Genomic DNA, 15,228 nt, shown 5'->3' with positions numbered 1-15,228 from the left:
CACTCTGGATTTTTTTACTATGTCACATGCCTGGGTCTTACTATAGGCATCACATGACTTGTATCTCTTTAAGTCCTCATGATTCTGTCCATTTTTGTGCATGGGGTGGATTTTTATGTCTTATGCTATGGAGAGCTGAACTGGCAACTGTGACCATCCTCTGAGCACTTGCTACTTAGTTTTGTGAATTTCATTTTATGAGTCCCTTTTTTTTTTGAGACAGGGTTTCTCTGTGTAGCTTTGGAGCTTGTCCCAGAACTCTCTTGTAGACCAGGTTGGCCTTGAAATCACAGAGATCCACCTGTGTCTGCCTCCCGAGTGCTGGGACTAAAGGCATGTGCCACAAACACCCGGCTTTATTTATTAATCTTAATCATCAACCACATGATTAGCTCATATGTGAAGCTCATATCTACAAAATATCTACCAGTGAGTTGCTATTGAAACTAGCCTATATATACATCATTGTTACATTGCATGTGGCCCTCAAAGCAGAATGTACTAGACTGGTTTCAATCAGAAGTTGGCTATGATTTAGTTAGGATTTGTGTTGCTGTAATGAAACACCATGACAAAATCAACTTGGAGAGGAAAGGGTTTATTTGGCCTACAACTCCACACCACTGTTTAGGATGTAGACAGGAACTCAAACAGGACAGGATCCTGGGGGAAGGAGTTGATGCAGAGGCCATGGGGGAAGTGACTTGCTCCTCATGGTTTACTCAGCCTGCTTTCTTATAGAACCCAGGATCATGAGCCCAGGGATGGCTCCACCCACAATGAACTGGGCCCTCCTCATCAATCACTAATTAAGAAAATGTCTTAGCCTGGGGGTGGTGGCACACTCCTTTAATCCCAGCACTCAGAAGCAGAGGCAGGCAGAAATCTGTGAGTTCAAGACCACACTGGTCTACAAGAGCTAATTCCAGGATAGCCTCTTAAATCCACAGAGAAACCCTTCCTCAAACCCCCCCCAAAAAAGAAAAGAAAATGCTACCCCTTAAATGTGGGTGTCAGTGAGGAGGCCTCAGAAATACATGGGGCCTCTTGTAGTAGACCAGTACTTATCCCTAGCGTAGGAATGGACTTTGGGATTCCATTTCACATAGAGGGATACTCCCTCAGCCTGGACACATGGGGGAGGGCCTAGGCCCTATCCCAAAGGATATGACAAACTCTGAAGAACCCCCCATGGAAGGCCTCACTCTCCTTGAGGAGCAGAAATGGTATTGGATAGGTAGAGTGTTAGTGGTGGGCAGGGGAGGAGGGGAGGGAGAAGGAATGGGGATTGACATGTAAAACGACCTTGTTTCTAATTTAAATAAAAAATTAAAAATATATTTAAAAAGAAAGAAAATGCCTTATAGCCTTGCCTACAACCCAATATTGTGAATGCTGAAGCTAGGGTTCCCTCCTCCCAGATGACTATAGCTTGGGTCAAGTTGACATTAAACTAGCCAGCTCACTTAGGGAAGACAGATCCTTAAACTCCATTACCCTTGAAATTTGAAGATTTGTCTGTGAACCAAGCCATACCATCAACTAAATCATCTTTGAATTGTGAGTTCCATTTAGTCAAAAAAAAAAAAAAAAATGTCCCTTGTAGGTTGTTAGTTCCCTTCAGCAAGACAGCTATTTAATAATGGAATTGATTAACTTCTTGGGGTCCCAGAAGGACTCTATCTTGAAAGTAGAATTGTATTTAGTGACAGAGTTTTGCTCTGATTGTTTTACTAATAGAACGAATGGGTGCCCATATGCTAATTGACAGCATTGAATTTAAGGTTATATAGATCTTTAAGGCCACAATGGTTGAGTGCTCTATTTTCAGAAAGGCCCAATAGCAAGCAAAGTTTCCATCTGAAGGTTGTCTATCTGGTGGCCATCTCAGGTCATTTATGTATTAATGTTTTGGAGGGGTGTTTTGTTTTGTTTTTTGAAACAGGATTGCCTGTGTAGTCCTGGCTGTCCTAGAACTTGCTTTGTAGACCAGGCTGGTCTCAAACTCACAGAGAGATCTGCCTGCCTCTGTCTTCTGAGTGCTGGGATTAAAGGCATGTGCCGCCACCATCATATTAATGTATTATGCATAAATATATTGATGTAGTAGTTTCTTGTTATCAGCTCAAATTCATTTGAATAAAAGTTGTTGTGGCAATATAACTGAGAAAGCCAACTTAAGAGGAGGAAAGATTTATTTGGGCTCATGGTTTCAGATGAACTGGTTCATGGTCACTTGGCTTAATTGGGCCTAAACTGAACCGTATCCATATAGTACAGCATGTAGTAGAAGAGGCTACTCACCTCAAAGCAGCCAGGAAGTGGGGAGAGAGAGACAGACAGACAGACAGACAGACAGACACACACACACACACACACACAGAGAGAGAGAGAGAGAAAGAGAGAGAGAGAGAGAGAGAGAGAGAGAGAGAGAGAGAAGTTGTTTGCAGTGCCTTCACAGGTCACAGGTCACTGCCAGTGACCACCTTCCTATAACTAGTTTCCTCCTCCTTAAAGTCCATTCAGCTGTAAGTGGGATAACCAATTGGTGAGGTTAGTGCTTCTATCTCTCAATAGCACCAACAGCTGAGGGCCAGAACCTCAACAAAACATGAGATTGGGGAGAGACATTGCATATTCAAACCCTAACAGACCCTCATTATGTATACCAAGCCAACTTTGAACTTTCAGTCCTCTTTTTGTTGTTGTTGTTGTTTGTTCATTTATGTTTTGTTTTTGAGACAGGGTCTCTCTATGTAGCCAGGCTGTCCTGGAGCTTGATATGGAGACAAAGCTGGACTGTAATTCACAAAGATCCTTCTGTCTCTGCCTTCTGAGTGCTAGGATTAAAGCTGTGTGCCACCATGCCCGGCACTTGCAATCCTCCTGTCTTAACCTCCCAAGTGCATCACACTTGGCATCGATCTGCAGTTTCCATTAGCAGAGCCTGTATAGTTCCATGTTTTATAACCTTTGGCACTTATAAAGATGGTCATATTTTGGGCAATATTGAGTAATGGGGCCAAAAGAATACCCAGATAAAATACACGCTATCTGCACTATCCAAACTGGCTCCATAACCAGGGATCTTTGGAGCCTGTCCTGGAACCCACTGGGTAGGCCAGGCTGGCCTCAAACTCAGAGATCCACCTGCCTCTGCCTCCCAAGTACTGGGATTAAAGGCGTGTGGCACCAGACCCAGGCCACCTCTCATTATTTTCTTTTCTTTTTCTTTTTTGGTTTTTGGAGACAGGGTTTCTCTGCATTGTTTTGGAAGTTGTCCTGGAACTCTCTCTGTAGACCAGGCTGGCCTCGAACTCAGAGTTCTGTCTCTGCCTCCCGAGTGCTGGGGTTAGTGTGTGCCACGAACACCCGGCCACCTCTCATAGGTTCATTCTCATGCCTTGTACTAGTCTATCCTTATTGACAGAGAGGTGGTCTACATCCAATTTACCCAATGCAACCAGATGGAAGACAGCATCTCGGCCAGCCTGACACCTCCTCAGGGAACTGGCACCACCCTGAAATTGCCAGACTGCTGGGACCTGTGATTCCTCTGTGCTGTGATGACTCTGTTTCTGTGCCAAACCGTTCATCAAGTAATACCAGGAGTAGCAGATCAACTATGTCATTCGCTCTAAGAATTATAGATATCAAAGTCACCAAGAAAGTGATGGCTCACATAAACATTGCTTTCCTCACATGAGAGAGACAAAGATTAGTTAAACAGTGAATATTGTCCCCTCATGGCCAACAGGTCTTACCATATACCTCAGAGTGATGGTCTACATGTATCGCTTTTGGGTCATGGCCAAAGGAGCTCATTTCTCCTGCCCAACGACAGATATAGCTGTGAAACTGACCAAGTGCAAGAGAATGCTCATTCTTTTTATTATTATTATTCTCTCATACATTGCATCCCAACCAGAGTTGCCCCTCCCTGCACTCTCGCCCCTGTCCCCAAACACACAACTCCCCTTTGCCCCAGATCCATTCTTCTTCTGTTTCCCTTCATTAAAAGAGCAAGTCTCCCAGGGATATCAACCAAACACAGCGTAAGTTACTGTAAGACTAAGCACAAATCCTCACTTCAAGGCTGAATGAAGCAATCCAATAGGAGGTTAAAGGTTCCAAGAGAAAGCAAAAGAATCAGAGATACCCGCCCCCATTCCCACTGTTAGGAGTTCCACCAGAAGACCAAGCTACACAACCATAGCATATATGCAGAGGACCTAGTACAGACCCATACAGGCTCAGTGACTGCCACATCAGTCTCTCTGAGCCCCTTGCAGCCCTGCTTAGTTTATTCTGTGGACTGTGTTCTCCTGGTGTCCTTGACCCAACCCCCCTGGCTGTTACAATCCTTCCTTCCCCTCTTCCTTGAGGTTCCTGGAGCTCTGCCTGATGTTTGGCTGTGGGTCTCTGGAGGATGCACATTCTTAATGCAGAATAGAGAAGTGCACATAAACCCTAGAACAGGGAAAGTTATTGCCAAACACAGTGATATTCCCAGCACAGGCTGTGGGGACTTTGTGAATCTGTGTAAAATAAAATGTTCTATGCTCAGCCAAAGCACACTCTTGCATAGCCATGGGATGGTGGACAGGCTGCACGTGACTTCCTCTGTCAATACCTGCCTTCTCTTCTGTCTTAACAGATGAAGTGTTCTTGTTCCAATCAAAGGCTTCATTTCTATTCTGGGAAGGAGTTGTTTTGAAGAGTTGTCTCCTGAAATCATAAGGCCACATAATGTCCATGTCTAGTCACATAATGTCACCCACTTATAAAAGCAGTCCTTTCTCCTGACATTCCTCGATACCTGCTAATACACGGCTGCCTTCTCACCTTAATACATCTGCCCTCTTCAAATAAGCAGCCACCACGGCTGTGCTACTGAGACCGTGGGAGGACACCAGTGGCCTTGATGTTGCTAACCCCAATGATTGTTTCTATTATCAAACGTCACGTTTTAGAAGCATGCAATCCAAATGACCCATTTCTCACTGAAACTCTTTATTTCAATTCTGGAAAATCACACTCTCCAGTTTTTCCCTCTAGGGGTCTCCTTGGCTAGCTTTTCACCCTCCACTGGAACTCTTAAGTTTCCAGTGTCCCAGGGCCCCTGTACTGGGCTTTCTCGTGTTCTCTATTTATATTCTTTCCCTGATGATCTCACTCCTGTCATGCTTTAAATTACTTTCTTATGCCAGTGACACTCAAGCCCTAATCTCACCTCTGAACTTCTGACTCATGTATCAAAATGCCTCCTTAGTATTTCCACAAGTATGAGAGAGTTTTTCCTTGAGTTCATTGTTTTTATTTTTTTAGTTTGTTTGTTTTTAATTTTCATAAGATTGCCAGGTGTCTGTCTTGCTGTGAAACCTAACAATTACGGGGTAGTTCAGACCAAAGGTGGAGGGGATCACTACACTGACAAGATAGGATTCTTGAATTTTTAGGATTATTTTTCTGCTTTGAAGTAAATGAATTGTGCTTATCATACTTAGTTTAGTGTACATATTTTTCCTATTGTTTAATTAAAAGCTGCAATAGTGCCATCTATGTAACTATCATAGTAACTATGTAACTATGTACTATAGTACATAAGTACTATGTGCTTCCAAGGCTGGCTATTGTAAGATGTCTGCACACACTGTGGTACTAATCCCAGGCCACTGCTATTATATTAGCCCTTAGCCAGAGACCCTAATCAGCATTTGTCTACGAGCCTCTCTGTGGTCCCAACTTGTCTCTTGGAGTTCAGTTTTACAATTCTGATGGACAAAGGTAGCTAAATGTTACCTAAAATTTCATAGAAAAGGACCTGGGAAGGTAGCTCAGCAGTTAAGAGCACTAGCTGCCCTCCCAGAGGACCTGGATTCAATTTCCAGCACCCACATGGCTCACAACCACCTTTAACTCCAGTCCCAGAGGATCTGACATCCTCTTCCAGCCTCTGCTGGCACTGCACTAAGGGCACGAAACATAAAAGCAATTAAATACCCATACACATCCAAATAAATAATGGTTAAAACTTTAACAAAAGGCTGGGGGTTGGTGGTGCACGCCTTTAATCCCAGCACTCGGGAGGCAGGGGAGGCAGAGGCAGGAGGATCACCGTGAGTTTGAGGCCAGCCTGGTCTACAGAGTGAGTTCCAGGACAGGCTCCAAAAAAATACAGAGAAACCCTGAAAAAAAAAAAAAATTTAACAAAAGCAAAATATCATCATTCTCTTCTCCTTGTTCTCAAATTCCCATGAGTCACTAGGGCTGCATTCTCTTCACCACTAGGGTCCAGTCTGCCTCCTCTCTGCTCCCACAGTTTATCGTCACATCCTACCATTTCCTCAGCATGCTTGGCTGGCATGATTGTGAGTCTGGAGTCACAATCATTGGGAAATATTAGTTAACTTAGATGTCCATGTATCTTTTTCCTTGTTTTTAAAGCAAGCAAGCTATAATAGTTTGGATCTCAAGTGTCTTCCAAAACCCCATGTGTTAGAGGCTTGGTCCCCACGTTGGCAATACTGGAAAGTGGTTGTACTTTTCCATTACTAAGACAAAGTACCAGAGGACCAAAGGAAAACAATTTAAGGAAACATTTATTTTGGCTTATGGGTTTGTTTTGGTTTGGTTTTTGGAGATAAGGTTTCTCTGTGTTTCCCTGGCTGTCCTGGCACTCACTCTGTAGACCAGGCTGGTCTTGAACTCACAGAGATCCGCCTGCCTGCCTCTGTTTTCCAAGTGCTGGGATTAAAGGCATGGGCCACCAGTGCTTGGCTTTTGGCTTATGTTTTGAGGGTACAATCCACTATTTCGGAGAAAGAATGATGGCAAAAATGGCTCAAGTTGTGGCAACAGGAGTGTGAAGCAACTGGCCCTATTGCCTCACAGTCAGGGATAAATGCTGGTGCTCAGCTCACTTTCTCCTTCTTCAGTATTTATTCTGCTTCCCCGCCCCCTACCTCCTCCATGGGATGATGCCATCCATATTCCGGGTACTCTTCTTTCTTCAGTTCAACTTCTCTGAAAACATCCTCACAAATACACCCAAAGGCATGGCTCTTGGGCCATTCTCAGTCCTGTCAAGTAGACCACAACATCAATCCACCAGCATCTAAGAAACAACCAAACAACCTATCAGGTCTTTAGGTCAGTGGAGGTGCACTCTTGAAGGAGACTCTCCTCTCCTCTCTCCTCCTCTCCTCCCCTCCCCTCTCCTCTCCTCTCCTCCCCTCCCCTCCCTCCCTCCCCTCCCCTCCCTCCCCTCCCTCCCTCCCTCCCTCCCTCCCCCTCCCTCCCTCCCTCCCTCTCTCTTTCTAGACAGGGTTTCTCTGTATTGCTTTGGAGGCTGTCCTGGAACTCACTCTTTAGACCAGGCTGGCCTTGAACTCACTGAGATCCTCCTGCCTCTGCCTCCCAAGTGCTGGGATTAAAGGCGTGCGCTGCTGCTGCTGCCACCACCACCACCACCACCACCACCACCACCGCTTGCCTGTAACAAAGATCTTATCTGAAAATCTATTACAGGAAATAAGCTTTTCAGTATAATGAACTCTTCAAGGACACTTAATTTCAATAATAAACCATCATTCGGTTATTATTAAATCACTTCAAATAATTGGTAGCAAATTGCTTGACTATTTTAAGTGTGAGGACAATGACTTCCCTCAGTTCACCTTTCTGGATTTCCTTCTGTTTGTTTATTTATTGAGACAGGGCTTCTCTGTATAGCCCTGGCTGTCCTGGAACTCACTGCTCAGACTAGGCTAGTCTTGAACTCCCAGAGATTCCTGTCTCTGCCTCCTGAGTAGTGGGATTAAAGGTATGCACCACCACTGCATGGCTGAATTTTAATTTTATTATTATTGTGTGCTGTTGTCAAAAGTGAAAAATTGGAAATTGATTAAATAAACTGATACATCTGCCTGAACACTGAATATCATGCTGGCTATAAAAATGTCAGCTCTAGAGGGCTGGAGAGATGGCTCAGAGGTTAAGAGCACCAACTGCTCTTCCAAAGGTCCTGAGTTCAATTCCCAGCAACCGCATGGTGGCTCACAACCATCCGTTATGAAATCTGGTGCCCTCTTCTGGTGTGCAGATATACATGGAAGCAGAATGATGTATACATAATAAATAAATAAAATCTTTAAAAAAATTAACTCGTTAAACAATAAAGACTCATTGCTTTAAAAAAAAAGTCAGCTCTATATAGTGAAATGGAAAGATATTTATCATATTTATGAAAAGGAAAAGTTAGCTGCACCATAGTATATATACATTGCACACGTACATGAAATTTGTACATATATTTGTATAAGCATTGATATTCCAAAAAATTGCTAATGGTGGTTACTACTTGAGAGTAATACTGGGGAGAAGATTGCCAGATATGTGAGGACATTTACTTGTCTATATGGAAGGTGTTTTAAAATCTATGTGAGGGCTGGGAGGTGGTGGTGCTCACTTTTAATCCCAGCACTCAGGAGGCAGAGGCAAGCAGATCTGAGTTCCAGGCCAGCCTGGTCTACACAGCAAGTCCTAGGGCAGGCTCCAAAGCTACAGAGAAACCCTGTCTGGAAAAACCAAAAAAATAAAAAAAAGAATGAGAAATATATGTTCATAGTGTACAGTAGCCGATATTGTGGAAAAACATAAAGCTAGTAACTATTTTGTTGCGTAGGAGAAATTTCATCTTTACTATTGTCTTTTGCTGGAGTTCATTCAAGTTTTCTGAGGCCACCACACATACTCATTCACTCATTTAACAATTTCTGACACCTACTTCACCATAGGCTCTGCTCTAAGCCGAATAAAGAGCAATGCGCAAAACCAGAGGTGCTCCTCACACACTGTAACTGAAACTGACGGCAAACATTAGTGAAAAATGCTACGAGATAGACCTGAGTTTCCAAATGCTGAAAAATTCAAGTGCGGTACGTGCATCCATACACTCATACATGACAACTACTGATGCATTATTATTTTGTTTTTTGAGACAGGGTTTCTCTGTGGCTTTGGAGGCTGTCCTGGAACTCGCTCTTGTAGACCAGGCTGGTGTCAAACTCACAGAGATCCACCTGCCTCTGTCTCCCAAGTGCTGGGATTAAACTGAAGCATTTTTTTTTTCTAATTTTATTTATTATGTATACAACATTCTGCTTCCATGTATATCTACACACCAGAAGAGGGCACCAGATCTCATAACAGATGGTTGGTTGTGAGCCACCATGTGGTTGCTGGGAATTGAACTCAGGACCTCTGGAAGAGCAGTCAGCGCTCTTAACCTCTGAGCCATCTCTCCAGCCCCTGAAGAATTATTTTTTAATATTAACTTTGACGTTAGAATTATTCTTTCTAAAGATTTATTATGTATACAGTGTTCTGCATGCATGTATATGCATGCATGCCAGAAGAGGATACCAGATCTCAGCAAGGATGGTTGTGAGCCATCTTGTGGTAGCTGGGAATTGAACTTGGGACCTATGGAAGAACAGCCAGTGCCCTTAACCGCTGAGCTATGTCTCCAGCCCCATATTCTTTTTATTTTTTATTTTTTTTATTTAGTAGAAAGAAAACTTGAAAATAGCCAAGGATAGCTAGCTGTGTGACCTTAGGCCAACTGGAGGCTTTTGACCTGCTTCCTCCTTTCTGTGAAATGGAGTGTGTATCTTCCCAAGATTGTCAGCGAATAACTGTCACTAGTGACACTGTAATGGGGGGGTGAGGGGGACTGGACCTGGCTGGGTGCCTGAACAGGAGTTGGGTGGCGTGAACGCGACAGCGTGGCCTTCTGCTGACATACGGTACCCGCAGGGTGCACGAAGGATAAACGTAGGGCTTTCCGGTTTTCACCGTCTTAGTACTGTCCGCCGACGTCCATTCAGCTGCGCCGCCGCGGACCAAGCGCAGCACCGGCCACCGGGCCAGCCAGGCTCCTCCACGGGCCGCGCGTAAAGGCCGCTCCCAGCCACGGAGAGTCCTAGCCGACTTGGCTCAAAGCAGGCGGTGACCTCGCCTACAACTGCGGCTGTTCGTTTGAATTCTGGCGCCACTCCCACGCCACGTAGAGCCGAGCGGCCGGACATACTCGGAAGAGACGGGTGGCAACGTGCCGACGGCGACGCGCGCAAAGGACGAGCACGCGGCGAGCTGGGGGGGCGCGCACCACACCCCATGATGGCCCGGAAGAAAAGAGGCGCGCTCCCACGCGTTCCCCAGGGAAAGGCCACGCCCCCACATGGCTTCACATCCAATAGGGGCGAGAGGGAGGGGCAGCCTCGGTCTCGCTCCACGCAGGCTATAAAGGGAGCTGCAGGCTGCGTGGCTCGTTCTTTTACGTCGGGAAGCTGAGGTTTTTCCTATGTCTGTAAGTGAGAGGGCGGATTGTGGGGGAGGGGGTTATGACCAAGCGAAATACGGTGGAGCAAAGTAAAATGGGACGCTTCTGTTTTGTGGGACAGCCTCGGAGGTTTGAGGTTAGAGTGCGGTTGAAAATTTACTTGGGGAAATGCGCATCTGCTATGGGATTGCAGGATTGGCGCGTAGGCCCAAGGAGATTGGAGCTTGGTGGCCTGGCTGATGGCCTAAGGGGTCTAGTTCCTATTTCCCGGCGTGGGTGAGTTCTGTTCCAAAAAGACTTGGGCAGAGGAAGGTTTTTTTTTTTTTTTTTAGTTTCGTGCTGTTCAGAAGGTGCTAGTGTCGCCCAAGAGACGACTGATAACGCATTACTCCTTTCACAGGAACAATGACGCCATCGTTTTCTGGGTCTTCGAAGCAGTTGCAAAGAAATGCCCAGGTGAGGGTGATGCAACTTCGTTTTCTAATTGAACGAGTAGAGGCTGCTGTGGTGCTTAAAGTTTTGTTTCTTTAATTAGATGGAGGACAGAGGGCCAAACCACCCCAGTGAATTCATAACAGGAGATAACTTGCTTAAGACCTGACTGTTTTTAAAAGGTGTGTATCAAGGGTAGGTTTTAATTTGTGAGCATACAAAGCGTTACGTCTACATGGTAAAATATAAAGTGTAGAAACTGATATTGGCCAACCGTTTCATTTATAAACTTAACATTAATATACGATTTGTTGTAAGCTTGCCTTTTAATTTGGAATGGCTATAGAGTTGATTGAACCATTGTAAGGCATAATTGATCTAAACAATCAGATTACTTTCAAGTATGGAGAAGTAAATGGAAGTATTCTCAGTTGTATAGTGTGCTTTAAGTAGATAACTACAAAATACTTCATAGTGCTTTTTTTTTCTGTTAGCAGCGAATGCCAGTGAGTGAAATGCCAGCTCCCTGTACAGTTACTAGAGCTCCTGGGAATGCATGTGAGTGCAGTTTTTTGTTGTTGTTGAACATGAACATACTGTCTTTGGTCTGATCTATGATGACCCTATCCCGAACCTGAATTCCTGTTGAAATACAAAATTACGGATCTGGCTTCTGAGACGGACCATTAAAAAGGCATTGTTGTGGGGTTTTTTGTTTTCATTTTTGTGTTGGTAGTTTTGTAATCCCTGTGTTTGTTTTCTAGGGCCAGTGACACAAGTGAGAATTGGATGTTATGACCGTCCAGAAAAGACAAGATGAGAAAGTGCAGTATTGACTGTCTTCAAACGCACCTGTCCTTGCTCAAGTGCTGGGATTGTGTGCCAACGGCTATGATAGATATGAATAGAGCACGAGATAATGTGCTTACAGAAAGTTGGTTGAATTGAATGCAATTAATGTTTGGAGGCACTTAGTCTTCTAGTGTTTGAATGTGGATGGAATTAAAGCTGGGTTTGTAGTGAGCCATTAGGATTATGGCAAATGTCTAGTGTACAGAATTCAGTGTAGGCCGGGAGTTGAGACTGGTGTGTGTTTAGTGGATTATCTGATCAGCACATGTGTGACAGTGTTGATCACAAGTCATTGCCAGCTCTGTTCATTTTCTTCCCTGGTCTAACTCAATAATTGCCATCATGAAAATTCTGGGTGACTTTTGTGACTAAAGTCCCATTGTAAGCCACATTCTTTGTCCAGCAGTGCTCACTGACTGCTGAAATAAATGTTCATTTGCAACAACCATTTCTTCAGTTCTTTTTCTTGGTGGGTCAACAGAAACTGACTGCCCCCTTAATAGTTACATGGTATTTTGTCTTCAAGGTAGGTGAGCTATCCCAACAGATTCAACAACAAATAGCGCTATTGAGCACAAGAAATCTAGCCTTGCAAGTGCTGGGATTGAGGGCATACAACACATTTGAGAAAAACATTGTGGTCAACTGGTTTTTGGTTTCATGGGTTTGTGCTTTGAGAAGGGTCTAATCCAAAATGTCTTCTCAGCCCTGTGTCCTAAAATAGTTAACATGAATATTGATTCAAGGTATTGATGCTTAAGTGAGCTATCTTAATTTTTATGTGGGCAAAATCTACGTTTTCTCCACCCTTCCAGGAGATGTCCAATTTTCCTTCCACACAGTGAATCTTTATTGGGAAAGAAGGCTGTGTGAATGTGCAGTTTCTGGGTTCTTCTGTACCATTGGCCTATATGCCTCAAGCCAGTGCTATGCTGTTTGGGTGGAATTATTTCCAACCTATAAACCATTGAAAACGCTTAGCAATTTGAGGGGTCTTGTATAAGACCTGCTAACAATGGCAGCTTAGAATTCAGAAGCCCTCTTGCCTGGTTCCTGGAAGACTTTTTGCAAGGAGTGGGTCCTATTTCCTCAGTGTCGGCTGCTGGCGTATTATCTGGCCTTTGTTATCAATACTGGATCCTGTCAGATGACTTCTATTTTTGAATCAGCTTAAATTTTAAAGTATTTTCTCATTTTACATTCTAATCCCAGTTCCCACTCCCCTCCTGTTCTCCCCACCTTCCAACTATTCCCCTCAGGATAAGGCTTCCCATGGGGAGTTAAAGAGATTTTTTTTTTTTTCTGAGACAGGCCCTGGCTGTTGTGGAACCCTGTGTAGAACCAGGCTATCTTAACTCAGGGATCCACCTGCCTCTGGGACTAAAGGCATGGTCTCCCTTGCCTGGATGTTGTATGTAGTGCTGGGACTTGAGCTCAGTGACTTATACATGTTGATTGTTACAAACTTTGTTCCCTAGTACTGCTTTGCTGTGTTACAGGTTACTGATTTCCATGTAAAGTACAAAAGGAATATATCTCAGGAGTTAAATGCAGGAAGATCACTTTGAGCCAGTTTGGGGCCAACAGACAACAGTGGGACCCTCAAAGATGCACTTCATGATTAGTCATGGATAACGTGGATGGGGCAATATTTTGAGTTTTTGTTGGTTCCCTAGTTCTTTGCTTTCTGCTTGAATCTTTGTTTTAATAGGCTTTATAAATTGTCATTACCTTTTGAGGTATTTAAAATCATTGTTTCATTAACGGATAGGTCTCAGGTTCAGAACAGGGTCAAGTACTAATAGTACTGTACAGTAAATTATTTTAAAAAGTGTACCACATGCCTTTAATCGAAGCAGAGGCAGGTGGATCTCTGAGTTCCAAAGCCAGCCTGTTGTGGAGTTGCAGGACAGCCAAGGCTATACAGAGAAGCCCTGTCAGGGAGGAGGTAGGGACTTAAAGCGCATTGCCCTTTCATCCACGCTGGCAAACAGTTAAATGCAAGGTAGGGTTGTGAGATGATGTTTGGAGCTCTCTCACCTCTTTATGCAGTTCTTCCGTTGATTTCCTTGCCTTCTAATGGGTCTTCTGATATATTCAGTTAGTTGGTCTAAATTTCTGTGCATGAGGAGCCCAAAGATAAACAATTTCACTATTCTCTTTGTCAACAGTGATATAAGACACACACACACACACACAAAAAAAAAAAAAAAAAAAAAAAAAAAAAAAAAAAAAAAAAAAAAAAAAAGAATCAAAAGCACAGCTTTTAATCTAACAAGCAGAAGCAGGTGGGTCTCTGTAAATTAAAGGCCGGCCAAGGCTCCATACAAAAAACCTGTATTAAAAAGGAAAGGGGGGAAGCAAATTTACAGAAATTAGAAACTTTGTTGATCAATTTGGAAGAGGATCTCATTATGTAGACCTGGCTAACTTATAACTCATTCAGAACCAAGCTGGCTTTCCTCCTGTGGCAATCCTGCCTCTCAAGGGTAGGGATTATAGGCATGAGCCACCATGGACAGATTTTCTATCAAAGGATTGAACAAATTGAGTCAAAACCAATTCAAGTATGTGCATAAAGTTTAGTGTGGTTTAGAACCTCCTTGTGATAAATTGGGGGTGTTGGCATTAGTGGATGAAGAGTGGAATAGATAAGGCTGAATGTTGAGCACATTACTACAATGTCTGAACAGTAGGGTTGAAACTATAGAAAGTAAAATTTGAAGACATTGGAGGGATGTGTGTATGGGATGGCGGTTGGGTGATGAGTGCACATGAATGCAATTGCCCTGTTAAACTAGACGAGTACGTCAGATCTAGATCTGGGATTAGAGGCGTTTGAACTTGCCTACGTGGGTGCTAGCAACGGAACTTGGGTCTTCTGAAAGAAAAGTAAGCACTTTTAACCACTGAACCATCTCCATCCTGCCATCATTGGCTGAAGGATTCATACCTGAATGAGAAACAAATCCAAAAAGGCATTTTAGTGGAACTAAATCTTCTACAAACTAATTTTAATTCAGACCTTTTAATACACACTGGATGGCATTTTTTTCAATAAGCAAGAAAGACTAGTCTTATAATTTACAGACGTTGACTGTGTAATTCTTTGTTTTTTTTTTTTTTTTGGAGGGGGAGGGTTGAGACAGGGTTTCTCTGTAGCTTTGGAGGCTGTCCTGGAACTAGCTCTTGTAAACTAGGCTGGTCTCAAACTCACAGAGATCCACCTGCCTCTGCCTCCTAAATACTAGGATTAAAGGCACCCAGCTGGGTAATTCTTTTTAATATAAGGCTAATAACACCTTTAATCCCAGCATTTGGGAGGCAGAGAAGCAGGTGCCATCTCTGTGAGTTCAAGGACTACAGAGCTAGTGCTAGTTCCAGGACAGCAAGTGCTATGCAGAGAACAAAAGAAGGGCTAATACTAGTCATCAGGGACCTAGAGTTAGCCTGTTAAGGAACTACCTGAGAACTCACTAAAGTCTAAAAATAAACCTTAAAAAACTTGAATGTTTTAATGTGCTGGGTGCAGGTGGCACACACCTTTGATCCCATTACTTGGGAGGCAGAGGCAAGCAGATTTCTTGAGTTCAAGACCA

At 43.7% G+C, this 15,228-nt stretch overlaps 2 long non-coding RNA genes and 1 other non-coding gene across 5 annotated transcripts; 2 read left to right on the top strand and 1 right to left on the bottom strand.

Moving 5' to 3' along the window:
* Positions 1–3,909: 3,909 nt before the first annotated feature.
* On the bottom strand, positions 3,910–10,166 carry LOC113835186. 3 transcript variants are annotated; one of them, XR_004769709.1, is made up of 3 exons: positions 9,743–10,166; positions 6,966–7,082; positions 3,910–4,728 (listed from the first exon to the last, which is right to left on the bottom strand). It is a non-coding gene; the product is annotated as an uncharacterized LOC113835186 (long non-coding RNA). The 3 variants fall into 3 exon arrangements; XR_003484501.2 differs by lacking the exon at positions 9,743–10,166 and adding an exon at positions 7,368–7,427 and having other exon boundaries at positions 6,966–7,117; XR_003484500.2 differs by lacking the exon at positions 9,743–10,166 and adding an exon at positions 7,368–7,426.
* Positions 10,167–10,347: 181 nt separating this feature from the next.
* On the top strand, positions 10,348–12,072 carry Adapt15 (hydrogen peroxide-induced mRNA). The gene is given in 5 exon segments (NR_045124.1): positions 10,348–10,372; positions 10,746–10,801; positions 10,881–10,959; positions 11,275–11,335; positions 11,542–12,072. It is a non-coding gene; the product is annotated as a hydrogen peroxide-induced mRNA (long non-coding RNA).
* LOC113835248 lies at positions 11,387–11,457 on the top strand. The gene has a single exon (XR_003484623.1). It is a non-coding gene; the product is annotated as a small nucleolar RNA SNORD50 (small nucleolar RNA).
* Positions 12,073–15,228: the final 3,156 nt, after the last annotated feature.

This window comes from Cricetulus griseus, chromosome 4, assembly GCF_003668045.3.
Source record: "Cricetulus griseus strain 17A/GY chromosome 4, alternate assembly CriGri-PICRH-1.0, whole genome shotgun sequence".
NCBI lineage: Eukaryota > Metazoa > Chordata > Mammalia > Rodentia > Cricetidae > Cricetulus > Cricetulus griseus.
This window is presented reverse-complemented; position numbering and strand designations above follow the sequence as displayed.